The sequence below is a fragment of the Spermophilus citellus genome (assembly GCF_964194105.1).
Source record: "Spermophilus citellus genome assembly, chromosome: 18".
Classification (NCBI taxonomy): domain Eukaryota; kingdom Metazoa; phylum Chordata; class Mammalia; order Rodentia; family Sciuridae; genus Spermophilus; species Spermophilus citellus.
In genome coordinates this window covers 53167139-53191880 of record NC_138200.1, presented here as the reverse complement: position 1 = coordinate 53191880, position 24742 = coordinate 53167139, and the positions used below count along the sequence as shown (strand labels likewise).

The 24742-nt window shown below is 41.6% G+C and overlaps 1 protein-coding gene across 5 annotated transcripts in view; it reads right to left on the bottom strand.

Moving 5' to 3' along the window:
• Window positions 1–24742, bottom strand: part of ZFP90 (ZFP90 zinc finger protein) — a 60493-nt gene that overhangs the window by 16360 nt on the left and 19391 nt on the right. The window contains exon 6 of one of the 5 annotated variants that reach the window (XM_081273793.1): window positions 2442–2622. The exons of 2 other annotated variants lie outside the window; for them this stretch is intronic. The gene's annotated coding sequence lies outside the window, so the exon portion shown is untranslated. Of the gene's footprint in view, window positions 1–1808; window positions 2623–4805; window positions 4822–24742 lie in introns of those variants that run through there. 2 more of the 5 variants (XM_081273792.1, XM_081273787.1) reach the window with 2 other exon arrangements.

The following is a 24742-nucleotide window of genomic DNA, read 5'->3' as shown; positions in this document are numbered from 1 at the left end:
ACATCTCCCTGAATCCCCCCACAAAGTGCTACTGACAGTTTTATTTCATGTTTTTTTTTTTTGTCCATATACAAGAATATTCTGTGTTCACTTCATGGAGTTCGAAAAATAGAGTGTTTTCCCCACAATCTTACCAACCAGATATGCTACTGGATGATATTTACATGAGTCTCAGTGTGTGCCAACATTGTCACAAGTGTTTATCACTGCTGTCCCTTGGGAAGACCCTAAAAGCAGGCATTGCTAGTCTCATTCATTGCACAGGAGAGGTAGGAAACAGGCACAGAGGACATAAGTAACTGTCCAATATGTCATATCCTGTCAATAGCAGACTCTACATTCACATCCAAACTACTTAGTGCCAGAGGTCAACACCAATGAGTCACAATGCCACCTGGGGACAGGTGATGCTGGGTATATTTCCTTCCATATAAAAGTGTACCACTATAAGGGTACGATGGCACATGCCTGTAATCCTAGTGGCTTGGGAGGCAGAGGCAGGAGGATCATGAGTTCAAAGCCAGCCTCAGCAAAAGCAAGGTGCTAAGCAACTCAGTGAGATCCTGTCCTTAAATAAAATACAAAATAGGGCTAGGGATGTGGCTCAGTGGTTGAGTGCCCCTGAGTTCAATCCCTGGTACAAAAAAAAAAAAAAAAAAAAAAAGGAAGAAAAGAAAAGAAAAAGAAAGGGTACCACTGTTGTATTACCTTTTTTTGGTGGTAGTAGTGGTGAGGTGCTGGGGATTGAACCCAGAGCTTCGTACAAGTGCTTTTCCACTGAGCTATGCCCTGGCCCTTTTGTGTTTTTTTGTTTTGTTTTGTGTTTTGGTACTGGAGATTGAACCCAGGGGTGCTCTCCCATGAACTACAATCCCAGCTCTTTTTACTTTTTATTTTATTTATAAAAATTTGGGGGGGCTGGGGTTGTGGCTCAGCGGTAGAGCACTCGCCTCACATGTGCAAGACCCTGGGTTCGATCCTCAGCACCACATAAAAATAAATAAGTGAAATAAAGGAATTGTGTCCAACTACAACTAAAAAATAAACATTTTAAAAAAAGAGCAATTACAAAAACCATAAATAATAAAAAAATTTAAAAAGTTTCATCTTCAATTAAAAAATACTTTTTAGTTATACATGAACACAATATCTTTATTTTGTTTATTCATTTTTATGTGGTGCTGAGGATCCAACCTAGTGCCTCACACATGCGAGGCAAGCTCTCTGCCACTGAGCCACAACCCCAGCCCCTTTTTACTTTTTATTTTGAGACAGGGTCTCTGTTTTGTTCAGCTTTGCATTGCTGTGACCAAAATACCTCACAAGAACAATTTAAAGGAGGAAAAGTTCATTTCCACTCATAGTTTCAGAGATAGGCCAACTCTGAAACTCTGGGCCTGACTTGAGGCAGAACATCATGGCAGAGGGTGTGGCAACCAGGAAGCAGAGAAAGCTCCACTCATCAGGGACGAAATATAAACCATAAAGGCATGCTCCCAGTGACCTACTTCCTCCAGTCACACCTTACCTGCCTACAGTTACAATCCAGTTAATCTGTATCAGTGAATTAATCCACTAATTTAAGTAACAGTTATCATAATCTAATAATTTCAGCTGTGAACATTCTTTTTTTTTAAAGAGAGAGTGAGAGAATTTTAATATTCATTTTTCAGTTATTGGCGGACACAACATCTTTGTTTGTATGTGGTGCTGAGGCGAGCGCGCTACAGCTTGAGCCACATCCCCAGCCCCAGCCCATCAGCTGTGAACATTCTTGCATTGTCTCATACATGAGCTTTTGGGGGACATCTCATATCTAAACCATAACAGTCTCATTAAGTTGCTGAGGCTGGCCTTGAATTTGTAATACTCCTGCCTCAGCCTCCCAAACTGGGAGGGATTACAGGTGAATGCTACCACATCTGGCTTCCCTTATTACTTTTCAAAAGGCTATTTGAAAAATTAGTACTTATCTTTCTCCAATTTTAGTTTAGTACTACTTCTAAAAAAGTAGAGGTTTGTGTGTCTGTCTTCCCCTCTTCGCTTTGGGCAATTTGTAATTTTGATATAATTTTAAACTGATAGAAAAGTTCCAAGGATAATACAAGAAATTCCCAGCGAGAGGGAGAAATGACTAGAAATTTTTTATCCACAAGAATCAGTTCAATTCACTATTTGCTTTATAAATTTTTTCTCTGCATATAAATATTTAAATATTTGTATACTATATATAAATGATTTTCTGACCTTTTTGAGATTGTATTGGACACATCATGCCCTTTAAACCCTAAACATATCAGTGTTTATCTCCTAAAGAACAAAGACATTTCCATACCTGACCACAATATGACCACAATACAATTAGCAAACTCAGGACATTTAACATTGTAATAGTATTATCTAATATATAATCCATATTTCAATCAATCAGCTGTGCTTACATATTTTTCCCAGTCCAGGATCTAATCCAGGATTCTGCATGGCTCTTAGTCATCACAACTCTTTAGCCTTCTTTAAACTGGAAGAGTTTCTCAGTCTTTCTTGATCTTGATATTGCTTATGATATAGACCAGCTATTTGTAATTGTCCTTCAATGTATGTTTCCTCCATTCTTTCTTCTCTCTGCAAATGTATACATACATATTTTATAAATTAAGATTATAGGGCTGGGGATGTGGCTCAAGCGGTAGCGCGCTCGCCTGGCAGGTTCGATCCTCAACACCACATACAAACAAAGATGTTGTGTCCGCCAATAACTAAAAAATAAATATTAAAAAATAAATAAATAAATAAATTAAGATCATAGTAGCAATATATTTTTAAACTTTTCATTGAACTCTAACACAAACACAGAAAAGTGAGCAGATCATCAATGATCAGATCAGCAATATTGAACACATGTGTTACTAGGACCCAGAATAAGGGACAAACACAGTCTGCCCCAATAAGCCTCCCTGTGCCACCTGCCAGTCATAAACCCCCCACCCATGGGTAACCATTATCTTGACCTTTAAAACAGATATTAGTTTTGCCTAATTTTGTGCGCTATAAATGGATTAATAACACCAGCAATACTATTTTTGAACCTGGCTTTTTCACCTGAAATGTTGTGAATACTTTTTTTGTGTCATTGAAGAATCCTTTCTAGCATAATATTTAATGGCTTCAGAATAATTTGTTCAAAAGGCACACCATAATTTATTTATCTGGGCTGTGCCCTGAGGTTGGGCATGTAGCTTTCTTTCAATTTTTTTCTATATTATAAACCACACTGCAGTAGACACACTTCAAAGCAAGCACTGCCAAGTGACCAAAGCAAGGTCTCAAAGCTGCTCTGCCGGGATCTGAGTCCTGGATCTCACAATTTCTAGTCAGTGACCTAATGCAAACCCCATAGAGGATCCGTGACTTCCTTGCCTTGGTGATAATAGCACTCATGTCATCTGTTGTTGTTAGGGTCTAATTGTGTTAATAAAATATAGAGTTTAAAATAACACTTGGGGCCTGGGGATATAGCTCAGTTGGTAGAGTGCTTGTCTCACAAGCGCAAGGCCCTGGGTTCAATCCCCAGCACCAAAAAACATAAACAAACAATAAAATAACACTTGGCACAAAGAAAATGCTCAATAAATATTAAATCCTGTTATTTGTCATTGAGAACATTTTCTATAAGTAAAAAAAAAAAAAAGTATGTTAAAATGATCCTAAAGGTGATCCTTTTGTTATTGTTGGAGTTGTTGTTAATTATTTCCTTGCTCTTTGTTTTGTTTTGTTTGGGGTATGGCATTTGTTGATAAAGTCACTGATGAGGACTTACGAACATGAGAAAGCCCTAGATTGGAGGGATAAAAATCAGAGCCGCAACTTTAACTTGGTCCAGAAGCTTCTGTGTGATCTTTGAAAAGCCTCCTGAGGTCTCTGAGCCCTGATTTCTTCATACTGTGATAACTACTGGATACTGTACAGTACAAGATCTATGACACTGGCTTTGGGGGTCACATAAAACTAGGTCTCAATTCTGACCCTGCTGCTCCCCTTCCTAAGACTTGGGCATATTATTTAAGCTCTCTGAGGCAAAGCAGAGACAACCAATCCCACTCAGAAGGTTGCTGTGATGGCATAAAGGAGATGGAGCTAGGAACCCCCTGCAGAGGCCCACTGCAGGGATACTCATGACTGCTGTTATTGATGTTATCAATCCTTGCTCTGAATCAAAGTATGAAGAAATGACAAACTCTCAAGGGCTGTGTGTAATTACTGAAGCTAAGAGTATGGGCCTCTAAATAGGGGATCTTCTGCAAAGGGAGGCCAGTCAGCATGAAACAGCAAACAATAAGAGGCCTTAGGGGGAAGGACATAAATAAGAGGCCAAATGACTTCAAGTTGGAGCAGCCCTGCTTCTCAAATTCGCCTGATTACAGCACTCACCTGGAGAGTTTTTAAAAATATCTGCTCCCCGGGGTGACTGGAAGGGTCAGATGTGGAAATAATATCATCATGTACTGAGCATCTAGGTGGCAAGCCACAAGCTCAGCATACTGCTACAATATTTATTTGTCACGGCAATCCTATGAGACAGGGATTATTGTACCAATTCTACAGATGATTAAACTGAAGCTCAAAGAGTTTAATGATTTGCCCACGGTCATACATAGCAAGAGCTCTAGGTGTCTCTGATGTCAAAAGTCTTAAGCTTGATCCTAAACTCACCGATCAGAACATTCAGCTCGGTCATTATGAATATGATCATCCATCATGCATATGATATCATTGTACTCAGCAATTGAAACTTCAGAATCTTTTTCTTCTTTTTTGTTGGTGCTGGGGATCAAACAAAGGGCTTCATGCATGTTAGGCAAGCACTCTGCTACCTAGCTACACCCCTAGTCCCAAAGCACTTTTAAAAAAGAGCTTTAGAGGCTGAGGCAGGAGAATCACAAGTTCAAGGCCAACTTCCTAACTTAAGGAGACCCTGTCTCAAAATAAAGAAATATAAAAGAGCTGGAGAGTAGCTCAGCAGTAGAGTGCCCCTGGGTTCAATGCTCAATACTGCAATAAAAAATAAAATAACAACACCTTTAATGAGGTATGATTTACACATCATAAACTTTACCTACTTAAGCATGCAATTCAATGTTTTGGTGGTGCTGGGAATTGAACCTAGGGCTTTGTGCATGGTAGGCAAGCATTCTACCAACTGAGTTATGTCCTCAGTTCTTCAATGGTTTCTTTTTGCTTTTTGATACCAGGGATTGAACTCAGGGGTGCTTCACAATTGAGCCACATCCCCAGCCCATTTTTATTTTTTATTTTGAGACAGGGTCTCACCAAGTTGCTTAGGGCCTTGCTAAGTTACTGAGATTCAACCTATTATCTGTCTCCAACGATTTGTTTAATCTAGACATTTTGTGTAAACAGATTCCTACAATATGTGGCCTTTTCTGTCTGGCTTCTTTCACTTAGTGTAATGTTTACAAGATTCATCCACATTGTCCATGTATCGGTACTTCATTCCTTTTTATAGTCAAACACTATTCCACTGAACATCTACATACATTTTACTCTTCCATTCATTGGCTGTTGTTTATATTGTTGTGAACATTCGTATACAAGTTTTTGTGAGGATGTTTTCATTGCTCTTGGGTATGTGCCCAGGAGTGAAATTGCAGGATCATATGGCATCTCTATGTTTAACCATTTGGGGGAAATGTCAGGCTGTGTTTCTAAAAGCTGCTGAGCCATTTTACAGCCCCAAAAGCTACATATGAGGGTTCCTTTGAGAGTCTTTTTGTAAAAACTCACAGCAATAATCCTCACAACAACCCAGAAACAGACATCATTATTTATCCTTCCAGACAAGCACAAACGAGGGCAGAGGGAGGACGTGACTTCTCAGAGGATACCAGCTGCGAGGGCTGGGGCTCCAACCCGGGCTCCAACCCTGAGACTGCCCTCTTTCCTGCAGAAAGCTAGAATTTGTAGCTAAAATAGTAGGGTTTAGGTCTTTAGGAGATGATGGGGCAATGGGTGGGGAGGAGAAATCTGCTGATCAGAGTCTTGACGTGGAGATGGAATCTTCTAGTTTTAGGGGTGAGAGATCAAAGCCATTTCTGTTTTTGTATTATTGGGTGACAGCCGAAGCCAGGTTTTTACTAATTAATGATGACCAGAGTGCTCTGACAAGATGGAGTGCTCGGCAAACGCCAGCCATGAATTATTCACAGCCAGGCCTTCTCGAAACTGGATGGGAGGAAGCTGCCCAGGAAGAGAGGAAAGCTAAGCCCTCGCTCCCTTCTCCCCCAGTTTGCATTAACCTGAGCAGACTCCACAGGACTCAGTTTCTCAGTCCAGAAAATGGGGCCAGGTGTGAGTTCTCATTCCTATAGGCCACTAGGCAAGGACATGGCCAACAGGGGCTGGTGACCTGGCTCCGATTACCATCTGCCCTGTAGTCAGCACATACCCAAGCTGCCCCTACCAGCCCAACAATAATAACAAATCACTAAATTAACACCAACACATAGTAACCAGAGAGCAGAATTTTAGGCATTGCAGGCATATAGTTAACAATGCTCAGTGTTGTCACTATAATAATACAAAAGAATCCATACACAATATATAAAGGAATGAAAGTAGCTGCCACAGAACTCTGTGTAAACTGAATTTGAATTCTATGTAATTTTTATGTGTCACAATACATTATTCTTCTACTTTTTTTTCTAGCCACTTAAAAATGCAGAAACCATTTTTAGCTCCTGGAATGTATAAAAACAGATATTGCCTCAAAATGTTAAACATAATTACTATCTGACCCAGCAACTCCATTCCTAAGTATATACCTGAAAGAAATGAAAATATGTGTCTAAGCAAAAATTGGTACATGAAAGTTTATAACAGCACTATTCAGGATAGCCAAAAAGTAGAAGAAAAACACAAATGTTCATTAACTGATGAATGGATAAACCAAATGGTGTATATCCATACAATGGGCTATTATTCAACTACAAAAAGGAATACAATTTTTATATATTCTACAAAGTGAATGAGCCTTGAAAACCTTACACTAATGAAAGAAGCCAGTCAAGAGGCAATATATAGTAAGCTTTCATTTGTGATGAATGTCCAGAATAAGAAAGTCTGTAGAGACATGAAGTAGATGAGGGGCTGAAGGGGCTGAGGATGGGGGGGGGATCACTAAGGAATAGGTTTCTTTGGAATGTGAAAATGTCCTGAAATTGCTTGTGGTGATAGTCGTCCAACTCTGAGAGTATACTAACACCTGCTGAGTTGCACACTTCAGGTGGATGAATCGTGTGCTATGAGAACAATACTATTAAAACAGTACTATTAAAAAGTAACCATAGGGGCTGGAGTTGTGGCTCAGTGGTAGAGTGCTTGCCTAGCACGTGTGAAGCACTGGGTTCGATTCTTAGCACCACATAAAAATAAATAAACAAAATAATGGTCCATTGACAACTAAACAATATTTTTAAAAAAGTAACAATAGCAGGCATGCTGTGGTTTACTGATCCCCTCTGTCCTCAGTTTCTTCACCTGAGAAATGGTCACAACAGTACTGGCTCATGAAGTTGTGTGAGAACTGAGTGGCTTTAAATCACTAAAAAATGGTGTATAGGAGTTAGGCACCCAAAAGATATCCAAGCTGGCCGTAATGGTGCATGCCTGTAATCCCAGCAGCTTGAGAGGCTGAGGCGGGTGGATTGCAAATTTGAGGTCAGTCTCAGCAATGTAGAGAGGTCCTGTCTCAAAAAAAAAAAAAAAAAAAAAAAAAAAGGTCTGTGGCTCCCTGGGTTCAATCCCTGATAATAAAAAAAAGAAAAAAAAAGTCAAAAACAATATCCAGATTCATTAGTTACTAAGGAAATGCAAACAGGAAGACATCAATTCACAAGATTGACAAAAATTAGGAAGTTGGGTAACACCAAGTGTTGGTAGGGTGTGAGGAAAGAGGAGCTCCCATGCCACATTGGGGAGGGTAGTGCCATACCATGAGACCTAGCAATCTCTACTCCGGGGCACATATGCCAGGAACCTTCCCACACAGCCAAGAGTGTTCACTGAAGCTATTGTCTATGGTAGCGGAGGACGGCAGATAACTGGATGCCCCTCACAGGAGAATAGCTATGCAAATAGGGCAAAAGCACTTTATGGAATGATTATGTAGCTGCTCACAACAATGAGATATGTCAGCGGTCAACTAACTAAAGCCTGTAGGCTAAATTTGACCCACCCCCTGTCTTTTCACAACTTGGCTCATGATCTGAGGATGATTTTTACATTTTTAAATGGTCGGGGGTGGGGAATCCTAAAATTATTTTGTGACACATGAAAATTATACGAAATTCAAATTTCAACGCCCACAAAATTTTATTGGAACACTAACATGTTCCTTCCCTTTATTGTCTGCAGCTGCTTTTATGCTCTGTTGTTGCAACAGAAACCATGTAGCCTGCAAAGTCTAAAATATGTACTATCCGGCTCTTTACAGTAGACCTCTGCTGATTCCTGAATTACACAAACATGCAGAGACTGGGATAGGTCTACAAGCTGTACAGCTGAATGAAAAAATAAATGCATCTATTATTTGTTGCCCTGTAACACATTATCCCCAAATACAATGACTTAAAATAAAAACAAACATTTCTCATCTAGTTTCTATGAGTCAGGAAATCGGGAGTGGCTTGACTGGATGGTTCTAGCCTGGCATCTATCCTGAGGTTGTAGTTAAAATGTCTCAGGCTGGAGAATTCACCTACGTGGCTGCCAAGTGCTTGCTGATGGTGGGAGGCCTCACTTCCTCTTAGACCTCTCCAGAGGGCTGCCAGAGTGTCCTTGTGACATGGCAGCTGGCTTTCCCTAGTGTGGCTGATCTAAGAGAGAACAAGGAGATTGCGATGTCTTTTACCACCTAGACCTGGAAAAATCACATTCTACTATCCTTGCAATAGCCCACTGGTTGATTAGGATCAGCTGTGTTTACTATAGGAAGACTGTCTTAGCCTGCTTGGGCTGCCATAACAAAATCTCATAGACAGGGTGTTTTGGAGACTCACTGTTTTGGAGACTGGGAAGTTCAAAATCAGTGAGGTAGGTTTCATTCTCAGGCCTCTTGGCCTGTAGGCGGCCACCATCTCACTGTGTGCTCGCACAGCCTCTCCCTGGTGCATGCATGGGGGAAGTGAGCCCTTGAATCTCTTCCTTTAAAGGCACTAATTGTATCATTGGATCCTATCCCCATGACCTCTTCTAAACCTAATCACTTCCCAAAGGCTCCGCTTCCAAACACCATCACACTGGGGATTAGGGCTCTGAATTTTGTGGGACATAAACATTCAACCCATCACAGAAGAGACTACTCAAATATTTGACTACCAGGAGATCTACCCAGGTTGTGGGGGGCATCTGGGAGGCTGGCTACCGAAGTAAGAGACAGAATCTGATCTATAGCAAGATGCCTCTTAATTAAAAAAGTAAAATCAGCTGGGTGCAGTGCACATGCCTGTAATCTCAGTGGCTCGGGAGACTAAGGCAGGAGGATTACAAATTCAAAGCCAGCCTCAGCAATTTAGTGAGGCCTTAAGCAACTCAGCAAGACCCTGACTCTAAAAAAAAAAAAAAAAAAAAAAAAAAAAAAAAGGGCTGGGGATGTGGCTCAGTGGTTTAGTGCCTCTTAGTTCAATCCCTGGTACCCCCCCCCCCCGAAAAAAAAGACTCACATTTATACATTTATACAAAACAATACTTCATGCACTGGGGTTGTGGCTCAGCAATAAAGCACCCGCCTAGCATGTGCGAGGTGCTAGGTTCGATTCTCAGCACCGAATAAAAGTAAATAAAAATAAAGGTATTGTGTACAACTACAACTAAAAAAATTTTTTTAAACCCAATAATTCGCATTTGACAAAACTGCATACAAACTAGGTCTTCATTAAATAGAGTGGAGGAGGAGGGAAATGGGAAGGAGAGATAAGGATAAAAAGAAAAGAATGAATGAAGCCAGGGAGGAGCCTGGCACAAACTAATTATAAGAGTGGACTGTGAACACGGTGAGGTGGCACATGCCTATAATTCCAACTACTTAGAGGCCGAGGCAGGAGATCACAATTTCCAGGCCAGCTTGGACAATAGAGAGAACCTGTCTCAAAATAAAAAAATAAAAAGGGGTGGGGATGGAGCTCAGTGTAGAGTGTAGAATATCCCTGGGTTCAATCCCCAGTATTATAAAAAGTAACAACCAAAGAACAAAGGCTGTGAACTACACCCAGGTTATTTCCAGTCCCCAACACACACACACACACACACACACACACACACACACACACACGCACACAGAGAAAATGGGTTCCTTGTCCAAGATCACAAAAAAGCCCAGTCTCCCTAGCTGAGCTGACTTTCTCTGTCTGGCATATTCTCATTAAATTCATGGTTGACCTGCAGAATCAGGTCCTGAGGAGGTTTTTGCCTGTGGGAAGGGGCGTAGGGACCAGCAGAACCAGTCTGGGAAGAAAATGGTCAGTTATTACCCAAACAGTGCTGGTGGGTTGCCCACCCTCCTGCCAGCCTTCTTCCCTCTCTGGAGACAAAGGGCTCTCAGAATGCAGAGCCCTGTAAATGCCCCCAGGTCTAGCCTGCTGATGGTGAGAGAGTCAAAACTCTCATTTCTTTAAAAATACATCATATTACTTTAGGCCTGGTGACTTGTTGATCTTTTAATTCTCATAAGCTCTTCTGGGTAAGGATTGTTATTTCAATACACCCATAGAAGTGAGTTGAATTGTTTGTAACTGTGTTGTCTCCCTGTGCAGCCATTCATTCATTCAGCTAATACTCATTGGACACTTACTGTGCGCTAGTACAGTAGTGGGGATATAGCTGTGAACAGAACTGTTAAAGCCCTTGTCTTCAAAAGGGATAGGAGGAGTGGGAATAGACACCAGGAGGAGTGAAAACAGATATCAGATGGTGAACATCTGAAAGTCACTGTGTTTATCAGTGGGGGTCAGGGAAGACTTGCATTTGAACTGAGACCTGAAGGTTGTGGTGGCAGCCCAGTGGAGAGGAAGGAGCAGGTGAAAAAGATAGGTTTGGCATGTTTAAGATTAGGGAATGAGGTGGAACCCAGATCCGGTAGGTCTTTGTATCTATTTATGAAAGGAGTTTGGAATTTATTCTATCAGATGGAAGTGGCCCTATCATTATTAGCTATATGATCTCAAGTACATTATTTCACTCCTCTGAGTCTTGTAAAGTGGGGTCAACAGTTGGATCACAGCCTCATGGAGTAAATGGCCTGAATCACCCAGCTAAGCAACCTCCAGATCCATGAGCCCCAAGAAAGAGAGTAAATGTTTGTAGTAATTTGTAATGCAATAATAGATGATAAATGCATTAATTCAATAAATATGTATTAAGTGCCAATATAATGTGTCATGTTTTCTTTGACATGTTAGAAATGCAGCAGTGGATAAAAGCAGAGAAAAATCTCTGTTCTCACAGAGTTTACATAATCACCAGAAAGAGACAAACAGTAAACACAATGACACGTTAGAAGGTGACAATTTCTTTTTTTTTTTTTTTTCAATTTGATGATTTTTATTTATTTTTTTTTAATTTTTTATTGGTTGTTCACAACATTACAAAGCTCTTGACATATCATATTTCATACATTAGATTGAAGTGGGTTATGAACCCCCAATTTTACCCCAAATGCAGATTGCAGAATCACATCGGTTACACATCCACAATTTTACATAATGCCCTATTAGTAATTGTTGTATTCTGCTACCTTTCCTATCCCCTACTATCCCCCCTCCCCTCCCCTCCCAACTTCTCTCTCTACCCCATCTACTGTAGTTCATTTCTCTCCTTGTTTATTTTCCCATTCCCCTCACAACCTCTTATATGTAATTTTGTATAGCAATGAGGGTCTCCCTCCATTTCCATGCAATTTCCCTTTTCTCTCCCTTTCCCTCCCATCTCATGTCTCTGTTTAAAGTTAATCTTTTCTTCCTGCTCTCCCTCCCTACTCTGTTCATAGTTGCTCTCATTATATCAAAGAAGACATTTGGTATTTGTTTTTTAGGGATTGGCTAGCTTCACTAAGCATAATCTGCTCTAGTGCCATCCATTTCCCTGAAAATTCTATGATTTTGTCATTTTTTATTGCTGCATAGTACTCCATCGTGTATAGATGCCACATTTTTTTTATCCATTCATCTATTGAAGGGCATCTGGGTTGGTTCCACAGTCTAGCTATTGTGAATTGTGCTGCTATGAACATCGATGTGGCAGTATCCCTGTAGCATGCTTTTTTAAGGTCTTCAGGGAATAGTCCGAGAAGGGCAATAGCTGAGTCAAATGGTGGTTCCATTCACAGCTTTCCCAGGAATCTCCAAACTGCTTTCCAAATTGGCCGCACCAATTTGCAGTCCCACCAGCAATGTACAAGTGTACCCTTTTCTCCACATCCTCACCAGCACTTGTTGTTGTTTGACTTCATAGTGGCTGCCAATCTTACTGGGATGAGATGGTATCTTAGTGTGGTTTTGATTTGCATTTCTCTGACTGCTAGAGATGGAGAGCATTTTTTCATGTACTTGTTGATAGATTGTATATCCTCCTCTGAGAAGTGTCTGTTCAGGTCCTTGGCCCATTTGTTGATTGGGTTATTTGTTATCTTATTGTCTAATTTTTTGAGTTCTTTGTATACTCTGGATATTAGGGCTCTATCTGAGGTGTGAGGAGTAAAAATTTGTTCCCAGGATGTAGGTTCCCTATTTACCTCTCTTATTGTTTCTTTTGCTGAGAAAAAACTTTTAAGTTTAATTAAGTCCCATTTGTTGATTCTAGTTGTTAACTCTTGTGCTATGGGTGTCCTATTAAGGAATTTGGAGCCCGACCCCACAATCTGTAGGTCGGAGCCAACTTTTTCTTCTATCAGACGCAGAGTTTCTGATTTGATATCAAGCTCCTTGATCCATTTTGAGTTAACTTTTGTGCATGGCGAGAGAAAGGGATTCAGTTTCATTTTGTTGCATATGGATTTCCAGTTTTCCCAACACCATTTGTTAAAGATGCTATCCTTCCTCCATTGCATGCTTATAGCCCCTTTATCAAATATAAGATAGTTGTAGCTTTGTGGATTAGTCTCTGTGTCCTCTATTTTATACCATTGGTCCACCCGTCTGTTTTGGTACCAGTACCATGCTGTTTTTGTCACTATTGCTCTGTAATATAGTTTGAAATCTGGTATTGCTATACCGCCTGATTCACACTTTCTGCTTAGAATTGCTTTTGCTATTCTGGGTCTTTTATTTTTCCATATGAATTTCATGATTGCTTTATCTATTTCTACAAGAAATGCCGTTGGGATTTTGATTGGCATTGCATTAAATCTATAGAGAACTTTTGGTAATATCGCCATTTTGATGATGTTAGTTCTGCCTATCCATGAACAGGGTATATTTTTCCATCTTCTAAGATCTTCTTCTACTTCTCTCTTTAGGGTTCTGTAGTTTTCATTGTATAAATCTTTCACCTCTTTTGTTAGGTTGATTCCCAAGTATTTTATTTTTTTTGAGGATATTGTGAATGGAGTGTTTTTCCTCATTTCCATTTCAGAAGTTTTGTCGCTGATATACAGAAATGCCTTTGATTTATGCGTGTTGATTTTATATCCTGCCACTTTGCTGAATTCATTTATTAGTTCTAGTAGTTTCTTTGTAGACCCTTTTGGGTCTTCTAGGTATAGAATCATGTCATCTGCAAATAGTGATAATTTAAGTTCTTCTTTTCCAATTTTTATGCCTTTAATTTCTTTCGTCTGTCTAATTGCTCTGGCCAGTGTTTCGAGAACTATATTGAATAGAAGTGGAGATAAAGGGCATCCCTGTCTTGTTCCGGATTTTAGAGGGAATGCCTTCAACTTTTGTCCATTCAGAATAATGCTAGCCTGAGGCTTAGCATAGATAGCTTTTACAATGTCAAGGTAAGTTCCTGTTATGATTTGCCCAGACTGAGTCAGGAGGATACACACAATCTGAACAGACCAATTTCAATGGATGAAATTGAAGAAACCATCAAAAGACTACCAACCAAGAAAAGTCCAGGACCGGATGGGTATACAGCGGAGTTTTACAAAACCTTTAAAGAAGAATTAATACCAATACTTTTCAAGTTATTTCAGGAAATAGAAAAAGAGGGAGTTCTTCCAAATTCATTCTATGAGGCCAACATCACCCTGATTCCGAAACCAGACAAAGACACCTCAAAGAAAGAAAACTACAGACCAATATCTCTAATGAACCTAGATGCAAAAATCCTCAATAAAATTCTGGCGAATCGAATACAAAAACACATCAAAAAAATAGTGCACCATGATCAAGTAGGATTCATCCCTGGGATGCAAGGATGGTTCAACATACGGAAATCAATAAATGTTATTCACCACATCAATAGACTTAAAGATAAGAACCATATGATCATCTCGATAGATGCAGAGAAAGCATTTGACAAAGTACAGCATCCGTTTATGTTCAAAACATTAGAAGGTGACAATTTCTATGGGAGAAAAGTTGAGCGAGGGAAGAAGAGTAGTCAATGAGGGTTTTGCTGAAAAGTGGATGCTTGAGCAGACATAAAAATGAGGGAAGAAACTTTCCATGCATTTTAAGGGAAAGAATATTCCAGGAGGCAAGTTCAAGAATGATAAGAATGTCGTTTTTATTTGTGATCCAGCATCTGATCAATAACCTATGGTAAGAATATGCCCAGTTGTTTTTTTTTTTTTAAAGGCATCAGGAAGGCCAATGTGATCATGAATTTGTTGGAAAAACTGGACTAACTTTCCCACATCCTGAACAGAAGTGGCTGCTTCTTGGGATGTGAAATTAAAATTTTTTTTCATGAATAGGGGGAGACAGGAGGGCAGGAAACTGTCACAGATAACCCTGTGATCAAATATAGTGTCACAAATATGGTACAAACCTATACAATAGGCCTCCTGATATTATGAACTGAGAAACAGACAACATGTCCTATAATATTTTTCTCAAAAGTGTCTTCCTGAATATAATCATGAAGAATAAGAGAGTAGTCAGGTGGTACATGCCTGTAATCCCAGCTACTGGGGAAGCTGAAGCAGGAGATTCACAAATTCAATGCCAGCCTGGACAACTTATCAAGACCTTATCAAAATAAAAAAGAAAAAGGGCTGGGCATGTAGCTCAATGGTAAAGTGTCCCTGGGTTCAATCCCTGGTACCAAGAAATAAGACAAAACAAATTCAAATTATGGAATCCTCTACTAGACAACTTGCCTTCAAAAATGCTATAAAAATGTGATGTGATTATTGATCTGATGCTGGATCACAAATAAAACAAAACCACAACTATACAGGATGTAATTGGGACAACCGGGGAAATGTGGATATGTCACTGTGAGATAGTAGCGTTATATCAATGTTGAGTTTCTTAGGTGCCATAATAGCATTACGACTGCATAAGAGAAGTGTCAGGGTGTAACGCTCAAATGGTTTAGCCAAAGTAATGCAAATAAAACGAGTGTGTAAATATTCTGGTAAAACACATTGGCAACAGGTGAATCCAGATGAAAAAGTACAAAGGTGCCTGTTGATTGTACAAGTTTAAAACGTCAATTTTTTTTCAAAATAAAAAGTTGTGAGAAAGAGCGAATGCTTTGCCTGTGGCGCTGCTGGACGGCTCCATATTGGGGGCGCCACGGATTTGAAAGGCTCCTTATTTATTTATTATTTTAAACTTTTTGTTCATATATATTTCGTGTGGGGGGCCTCTTTATTTCTGCCTCTGACCCCCATCCTCGCTATTGCCAAGTGCCCCAAATCTCTTCCTCTCTGGTGCAAGATCCATGCATGGAGGCCGCTGAGAGCAGGTGAAAAGGAAGGAGGTGACATTCCAGAATTCCAGAATTAAAGGCGGGAAGGGAGAAAAGAAAGAAAAAAGGAGAGGAAGCCCAACAAGCTCGCCTAGGCGGGAGGATCCGGAGCTCCGGAGTTGCGGGCGCTCTCTGCGGCGCGCCACCGCCCCCTCGTGGCCACGGGACACGCACGCGGCGCCGCAGCCGGCAGGTGGATCTGGCTCTGCAACCCGAGCTCTTGACCGACTGTGTCCAGAAGAGCTCCCAGTAGGCCAGGGCACCTCGCGATCATGCCCTGCTCACTTTAGATACACATATTTAAAAAAGTACCTACTATAAGCCGCGCACGGTGCCGAGTACTTTATAGATATTAACTCAATCCTTACAACAGGTCACTTAGAGAGCAAGGAGTATTGAGAGCAAGGACTTGGAAAACATTGAGGAACCTTGAAATTGTTCATTTATTTTGTTTGTAAATGTTTACTGAGCACCTAGGAGGTGCTGGACCCTGAACCCAGGCATGCGACCCAGTGTGTGAGGGCCTGAGGGTGCAGCGAGAGGGAAAGATGACAGGACCTGATGTTCAATTGAAAAACAAAAGAAAGGGGGAAAGATAACCTGCAAAGAGCAGACCTAGTGTATTTACAAAACTATGTTCCTGAAAATTAGATATTTTACAAGAAGAACGGATTGGCTTAAGATCAGTCAAAAATAAAAAGCAAACACAAAAAATGAACACTTCTTGGGGAGGGGAGGAGACACAGCTTAGCGAATTTTCACTGCACTGCATTTTCATTGCAAACCCTTAGCAGATGTATAACACAGTGGTAAGTGAAAGAAAAATGACCACAACACTCAGAGCAACCAAGAGATCTTTATTACAGCAGTGCAACAGAGGAGAAAAGAAAGAAAGAGAAGAGAGAGAGAGAGAGAGAGAGAGAGAGAGAGAGAGAGAGATAGATAGCAAGAGAGAGAGGGGCCCGGCAGGAGGGAGTTTTTATAGCCCAAATCTAATGAGGTCTCTGGGTCTGCAAGCTGCCTTGTTGGCACAAGGGGGGTTACATGTTCGGCCTTGAGCAGGGGGTTGAGTGTTCAGCCTTGAGCAGGGGCTTGGGCATTTGGGCTTCAAGCAAATAGTTGATAAAGAACCAGACAAAGGGTTTGAGTGGCCAGGTCATCCTGCAGCTAACTTTGTTTGGCATGCCCTGCAGACAGTTTACTCAGCCTGTCCTGCACCTAACAGTAAGTCCTGATTTAAGGCTTGGCTGAATATATATACTTTGAAGAAAAATGAGGGTTGCTATTCTCTTGAGAAACTTGAAAAGGAATAACTTTATAGACATGTAGTAAAATTCCTACACCTAAGAAAATAAATCTCATAATTGTATCTGACTTTTAAGGAAATGCCATTTAACTGCCACCTACAACCAACTCTGCTGCACCAAGCCTCTAGGTTTGTGTGGTGGTGGTGGGGGGGGGCTTCCCAGGTTGTGGCAGCACAGGTGCTCCCTGTGTGGCAGCACAGGTGCTCCCTTCACCCTGCTAGGTTCCAGCTACTGTTCTCTGGCCAGTCCATTCCTTCCCTTTCATCCCTTGGTCCTCTGCAGCTGCATCTGGTTTCTTTGGAAGGCCTCATACTCAGGCCCTCTAGACCAGTGTCAGAGACTGATCCTTCCTTACCTGGGAGAATCGCCAAGGAGAAGCAGCTGCTCAGGAGGCCCTGTCTAGAGACAACTGTGAGCACACTTGTGCTGTGCTAAGGTGACTGCACTTATCCCCAGCTCTGGGCACTCAGTACCAGCACCAGTGGGGCTCCATCCTACCTTCCTCTCCCTACCACCCCAACACATATTTTTATTTCTTTTCAGCTTACCTAGTTGTGTTAACTTTCTGTTACTGTGACAAAATACTTGAGATAGTCAACTTGGAAGAGAAGTTATTTGGGCTCATTGTTTCAGCATGGTTGCTGAGTCCTGGGCTAGCACAGTATATTATGGAAGGAGTATGGCAAAGGAGGCCTGTTCACTTCATTGAAACTAGGAAGCAAAGAGAAAGGGACCAGGGTCCCAGTGCTCCCTTCAAAGGCATACTACAGTGATCTGACTTCCTTCCAGTGGGTTCTACATCCTAAATGTTCTGCCACGGGCTAAGACTGAGGCTTTAATATATGGGCCTTTGAGGGACATTTAAAATACAGACTATAGCATTAGTCAAATAAAATACATGCACAAAAAAAATTTAAAAAAAAAATACAAGGTTTTATCATTTCTATATTATCCTTGATGGTACTTTCATCTATATTCTCTATGAAATATTGTCTAGACATGTTTGAAGAAAGGATATAGATAGAAAAATTGGTTGAGAGTTTGAGCAAATAAGTTGCCCAGACTGGCCTGGAACTTGCAATCCTCCTGCCTCAGACTTCTGAATAGCTGTGATTATGAGTGCTCGCCACAGCGCCCAGCTAAGTAGTTGGAATTTTGACAACCAGCAGGATCAGTATCATGTGGGAACTTTTTTTTATATATTTATTTTTTAGTTGGACACAATGTCTTTATTTTAGTTTTATGTGGTGCTGAGAATCGAACCCAGGGCCTCACGCATGCTAGGCGAGCACACTACCACTTGAGCCACATCCCCAGCCCCATGTGGGAACTTTTTAAAACTACAAAAGCTCAGGACCCATTCCAGATCTGATGAATCAGAAGACAGCAGGATGGGGCCTAGTGATCTGCATTTAAACCAATTCTCCAAGTGGTTCTGATGCATGCTTTAATTTGGGAACCACAGTGCTAGACAACGACCAAATGCCTGACGAATTCAGGGATATTTAAAAAATAAATTTATATTTCTCTAACCATAACATTGAGTTGTGTCTGAAAAATGACAGAAAGAATTTTTTTATTTTTAAATTATTTTATTTTATTTTTTTAGCACACTGCTAGGGATCTAACTCAGGCGTAGGGTTTGGTAGGCAAGGGCTCTCCCACCGAGCTATAGCCCCAGCCCAAGGATTCTGTTTTAATGAGTGAGGTGAATGCCTGATATGAGGATGGAATTTTCCACCCAACATCTCTCCTTAACAAGTCAGAGAAAAAAGATGGTAGGTAGTGTTCAGATGGGTTGGGCAATGTTGGGGTTGGTCTCTTGATCTTCTCAAAGGGGTTTGTGGGTGAAATTAAAAAATGAATAGAGAGTGGGAAAGGACCAAAAATGTCCCTCTTAACAGCTGATTTGGCCTGGCTCGGGGTATGAAGGGGTAAGCATGAAGGAAATGGTTCCTGTAATTTGTACAGGACCCCCCTAAACGTACTACCCTTTGAGTTCCCAGGAGGGATTCCCTGGGGCAGTTTTTCAGACTTCTACTCATAACCTCCGTGCCTTCTCCCCCTATCACCATCCCTTCCCATTCTTCTCTTGGTTCCCTATCCTCCATCTTTTTTCCCACACCTCTGACATTTTATTTCCTATCCCTCTTTTTCTGTACTCCTGGGTCTCCAACTTTTGATGGTAAAACTTGTGACACAAAGGCCTATACCTGGTTCCCTACTGACCCCTGAGGACCTCAACGGTGGAGTATGGTGCTAGGAATCACCTCCCCAAGACAAAATAAAACAAAAACCCCAGTGCCATGGCCTGAGGAGGAAGGGGCTATGGCTTATTAGACTATCTTGTCCCACGCAAAGGCCCCAGGGCTGCCCGATCTTCTTGGCAGGCTCATCATTGTTGTTCCGTTGAGTTGCTGGGTCCTTGAGTCAGTGAGGTCAGCCCCGCCAGAATCAGGTCCCCAGGCTCCCCTCCCCTTCCTAAGGTTGTTTGTTGTTGCTCACTCTCATTCTTGCTGCTGATTATTTTGTGACTCTTCTGAACTTATTCTGCAAAGTTTGTTCTCTTTGTCATATGGCCAATAAAATCTCTGCTCAGTTAGCTACTCTGGTGGTCAGACAATGATTAGACAGAGAGTTCCTTAAATGCCTAGAACCACTGTGTCTTATTTTTTTTGCCAAAGGGCAAGGGACTCTTCTGTATGTTGTGGGCACACCTTAAACACTCAACCAGACAATTTACAACTCGCTTTAGCTTCACTCCTGCTTGCCTAGATCTCCAAGCTCAGTCAGAAGTGAGAGCTGGGGCCTTTCTGAGTCTTCCCTGAGCATTTACACAGGCTTAGGGATGCCACACAGCCCTACATATGCACAAGTATAGCCTTCTTTTAAAAAAAAATATTTTTTTTAGTTGTTGATGGACTTTATTTTATTTATTTTCATGTGGTGCTGAGAATTGAACCCAGTACCTCATACATGCTAGGCGAATGCTCTATCACTGAGCCACAACCCCAGCCCATATATAGCCTTCTTGATTCCCAGGAATATGGTAGAGCTTTGCAAAGTTCCCTATGGCCATCTCATTCCCAGCTTTTCTTGTTAAACTTTTTGGTTAGCCTTTGTTTGTAATGACTGTTTCCTACTGTCTCAGGTAGCCACAACATTAAGCCACTGACATGATAATTTTCAACAGACACCCTGGGGTTGGGGGAGGATATTTGCACAAGCAAGCTCCAAGTCAGGTCAAAGAAAGGCAGGTTTTGTGAGTGAAGCCTTGCCAGAAACCACCATGCTGTTCAAATAATGACAATTTTCTGGGAATAGTGTTTTGAAGACACTCCAACCTTGTTCTCCCCATTCTAGTATTTGTCAGGCTGTTGGTTTTCAAGGGCACCAAGGATCTGGGGAGATGGAAATGGTAATAGGGCATGTTAAATGGTCACAAAATTACTGTTTTTACTGCAAAGCAGCTATTTTACTTGAATAAATGCTCCCTAGACTGCTACAAGACTTTTAATTTCTAGAGTTCTGAAAAAGCTGATTCTGACAGTTTTTGCCAGTGTTGTCATTGCTTTTGTGCTGCAGAGAACATCTGGAGATTGTTATTCTTGCTGACCTCACTCAGGTTTCCCTTTAAGTTTGTCTTCTGGTTCCTAGGTTGAAGTCACAGTGTCCTTGTTGATAGACCAGCATGTTTATCAGAAATGTTCCCAGGCTGAGCAGGGGAATGTGTTCAGAACTTTAATTTTTGTTTCCCCAGCCCTTAAGAGTACTGAAAGCTCTTCTTGCCTTTGCTTTTTATCTGTTGACCTCTTGTCAACTCTTTCAACTAATGGCCAGAACCATCAACTTACCTGCTCTAGAACAGGAAGTACTCAGAATGTCAGGCAGACCTTAGTGAGTTTCCCTTTCCCTCTGACATCTTGGCTTCTTAATTCCTAACTACTCTGGCAACCTCCAGTGCACTCATACATGTATTTTGTAGTTTATCCAGCTCTTCTTGGAGGTAGTTCTAAAAAGAGTGCTTAGTAAAGCTACTCTGCCACATCCAGAAGTGAAAGTATCATTGTCTTGGATTTTAACTCTAAATATGTTGAGAGACATATAAATAACATTGTTGCTTTGTACAGTTAACATTTACATTTATCCATATTTTACTATTTCAGTTTTGTTTTTTCTTGTGTCTTTGACCATTCATCTGGGATCATTTGCCTATAAGAAATAAAGCCTTGTGGAGTTTCCTTTCATTAGGTTCTGCTCATGGTGAAATTCCTGTTTTCAGTTATATTAAAAGGACTCATTGTGTTCCCAACCCTGATTTTTGCAATGAATGAAATTCAAGATTTGCAGATACTTTCAAGTACAATTATTTCATCTTCATTCACATGTCTTCCATGATTGCTGCAGGGAAGTTAGCTGTTTTTATGTTTGTTTTGATATGGGGATTGAATCCAGGGGCACTTTTTAAAAATATATTTTATTAGTTGTTGATGGACCTTTATTTACTTATATGTGGTGCTGAGAATTGAACTCAGTGCCTCACACATGCTAGGCAAGCGCTGTACCACTGAGCCACAACCCCAGCCCCCCCACCCCCAGGGGCACTTTAACCTGAGCTACATACCTGGTCCTTTCATTTCATTTTATTTATTTATTTTTTTTGAGATAGGTCTTCATTAAGTTGCTAAGGCTGGCCTCAAATCTGCGATTGTCCTGTCTCAACCTCCCTAGGTGAGCTGTTATTTCTTTAAAAAGTTAATTGATCTTTTATATTCATTTATATATATATATATATATATATATATATATATATATATATATATATATATATATATTTTGTACTGGGGATTAAATTTAGGGGCACTCACCACTGAGCACATCCCAGCCCTATTTTGTATTTTATTTAGAGACAGGGTCACACTGAGTTGCTTAGCACCTTTGCTGAGGCTGGCTTTGAACAAGTGATCCTCCTGCCTCAGCCTCCCTAGCCATTGGGATTACAGATGTGCAGAACCACACCGGCTTATGTGTTTTAAGATCTTATTTGCCTTTGATTTTCTTCTTTCTCCCTCCGCCATTTCACAGGATCTCGTTAACTTACTGAGGCTGGCTTCGAACTTGCTGTGATCCTTTTGCCTCAGCTTTACATTTAAGATGGTATTACCGTGGTGCACCACCACGCCTGGGGGTGTCTGTTCTTTATGACGCTGTCTCCGAACAATAGAAACTCCAGATTTCCACAGGGAAAGCCACGCTGACCTAGAGTTCATCCGTTTACCTAGACAACTCCACGGGGCTCAATTTATTCTGCCATATTAAGGCATCGCGCAAAGAGCGTGGGGGAGCTGGATAGGGGCCCGACCTAGCGCGTCCCGGAGATGGGACACAGGTGGCTTGCAGCAGCCACAGAAGGGTGACCTGGCTCAAGACAGAACAGGTGGAAGGTCACCGGGCTACACTAGAGCTGGCTCTCCGCGGCGGAGCTGGACGACCTCCCACACGCCTGCAGACCACCGCTGAGCGCGACCCGGACTGCGTGAGACCCGGAAGCGGAAGTGCGCCCGGGCCAACGCTTTCCGCTCAATGCGAGCCAGGTGTGGGCTGCTACCCTGGGACGCGTCACCGGCGCACCTGGTGGAAGAGGACTTCTCACTACAGCTCGTGAAAGCTTCCTTTGAACACCTCTTTAAAGGGTACAGCGGGTCTTCCTGTAGTTAATCTTAAATAGGTGTCGAAAACCTTTCTAACCTGTGTGTCATCGTTAAATGGACTTCTCGTGCTACGCTGTTAAAATCCCAGTTTAGATCCCTTAACCTGTGCAAAAACAATTTCGTGCTTGCTTCCGGTTATTAAAACAGTCCGAAACCCGAGCGATGGCTCACGTCTGTAATCACGTCTGTAATGAGGCTAGAGGATGGCAAGTTCAAGGCCAGACTTAGTGAGACCTTGTGTCAAAATGAAAAAGAAAAAGGGCTAGGGGGCTAGGGATGTAGCTCAGTGGAAGAGTGTCCCTGGATTTAATTCCCAGCACCGAGGAAACATACAAAACCCTTAGTCCAGCCATTTTAAAACGCTAAAGTCTCTTTAGTCTTAGATCCCTACATGCTGGCCTGTGTCCACTCTCCACCCTGCACTCCTTCTAGACAGTGTGCTGGGCAAGGGAAATCTAAGAGGAAAGGCAGGGCAGAACCTTGTACCTCTATTTAGCTATGATAGTCCTGTTCTGCCTGAGGCCCTTGGCTTGCCCTGACGCCACTCCTGCCTCATGTGTTCATTCACAGCAAGATGGCCTTTGTCGCCAAAAAATTCTTGCCTCCAATCCCTCTCCAGGTGAGTTATCCCCTATTTTGACTAAGCAGCCACTGGGACCCAACCCTATTGCTGCTGCCTGCTTGCCCTCCTTCCTCCTTTTGGGAAGTTCCAGGCACAGGGTGACTACCATATTTTGGCGTTTCAAGAACAGTTTGAGATTTCCCTCTGGTTTGTTCCCCCTGGTTAGGAGTGCAGCACAGGTGTGAGAATTATAGGATCTTGGTTCCGACAGTCAATTATATGGCCAATCCAGAAACCACTGAAATTCTATCTGTGATCTCTGACAGCAAAGAAAGCTGATGGAATGGATCTATCCGTTCTTCTCAGGTACAATTCAAATGTGGTCCCTCAGAGGACTTTACACTCTGCTGCCAGCAGTAACCCCCTCCCTTCTGAAATCTCCACATGCTTTTGGGCACCAGTCTGTTTATTCTCTTGCAACCTGTCCCCCATATACACTGCAGGGGATACAAGTAAAGCTCTCAGAACTCCAGATGGCATTCCTGAAATGGGCCCGAGGTTTTGCTGGGGATGGAGATACTCCCAATATCTACAGTCATTCTGGGTGCTCTAGTTTCTCAGCCCCAAGAGAGAGGGGACGGATCCTCATTTCAGGAGCAGGAGGCCCTCTCCTCTGGATCAAACCCTTGTTATATGGTTCCATATATAAAGGGGCCCAGAATCAAGAGGTTGTGAGAATCTTAACATATTTCATCAAGTCCTGTGGGATAGTGTTCCCAGTCCTTATGGGACCCTTTAGAATACAGGGGAACTGTTACAGAACAAGTTCCATCCCTGGAGCCAAAGAGACTGGGGATTCTGTGACCACGAGTTCTTGCAATCAAACCTGAAGCATTTTAAGCTAGTCACACATAGTACCAGGCATGAGTTTATTAGAAGGGATAGGAAAAGGGGACACTGTCAAGGAAGAAAGGAAGAGAGTGAGTCTTATCAGAGAGGTGTGCCTCTCCTACCCTCCAGTTTTAATGGAGGTCCCTGGGAAGTTTCCAGAGAGTCCCACCCAGATCCATCTTTTGACTTTTTTTTTAAACTAGGGATTGAACCCAGGTGCACTTAACTACTGAGCAACATCCCCAGCCTTCTTTAATTTTTAAAAATTGCTTTGGTCATACATGGACACAATTAGAACAAATAAAAGGAAAAAACTGCAATTAGCTGAATTTTAATGT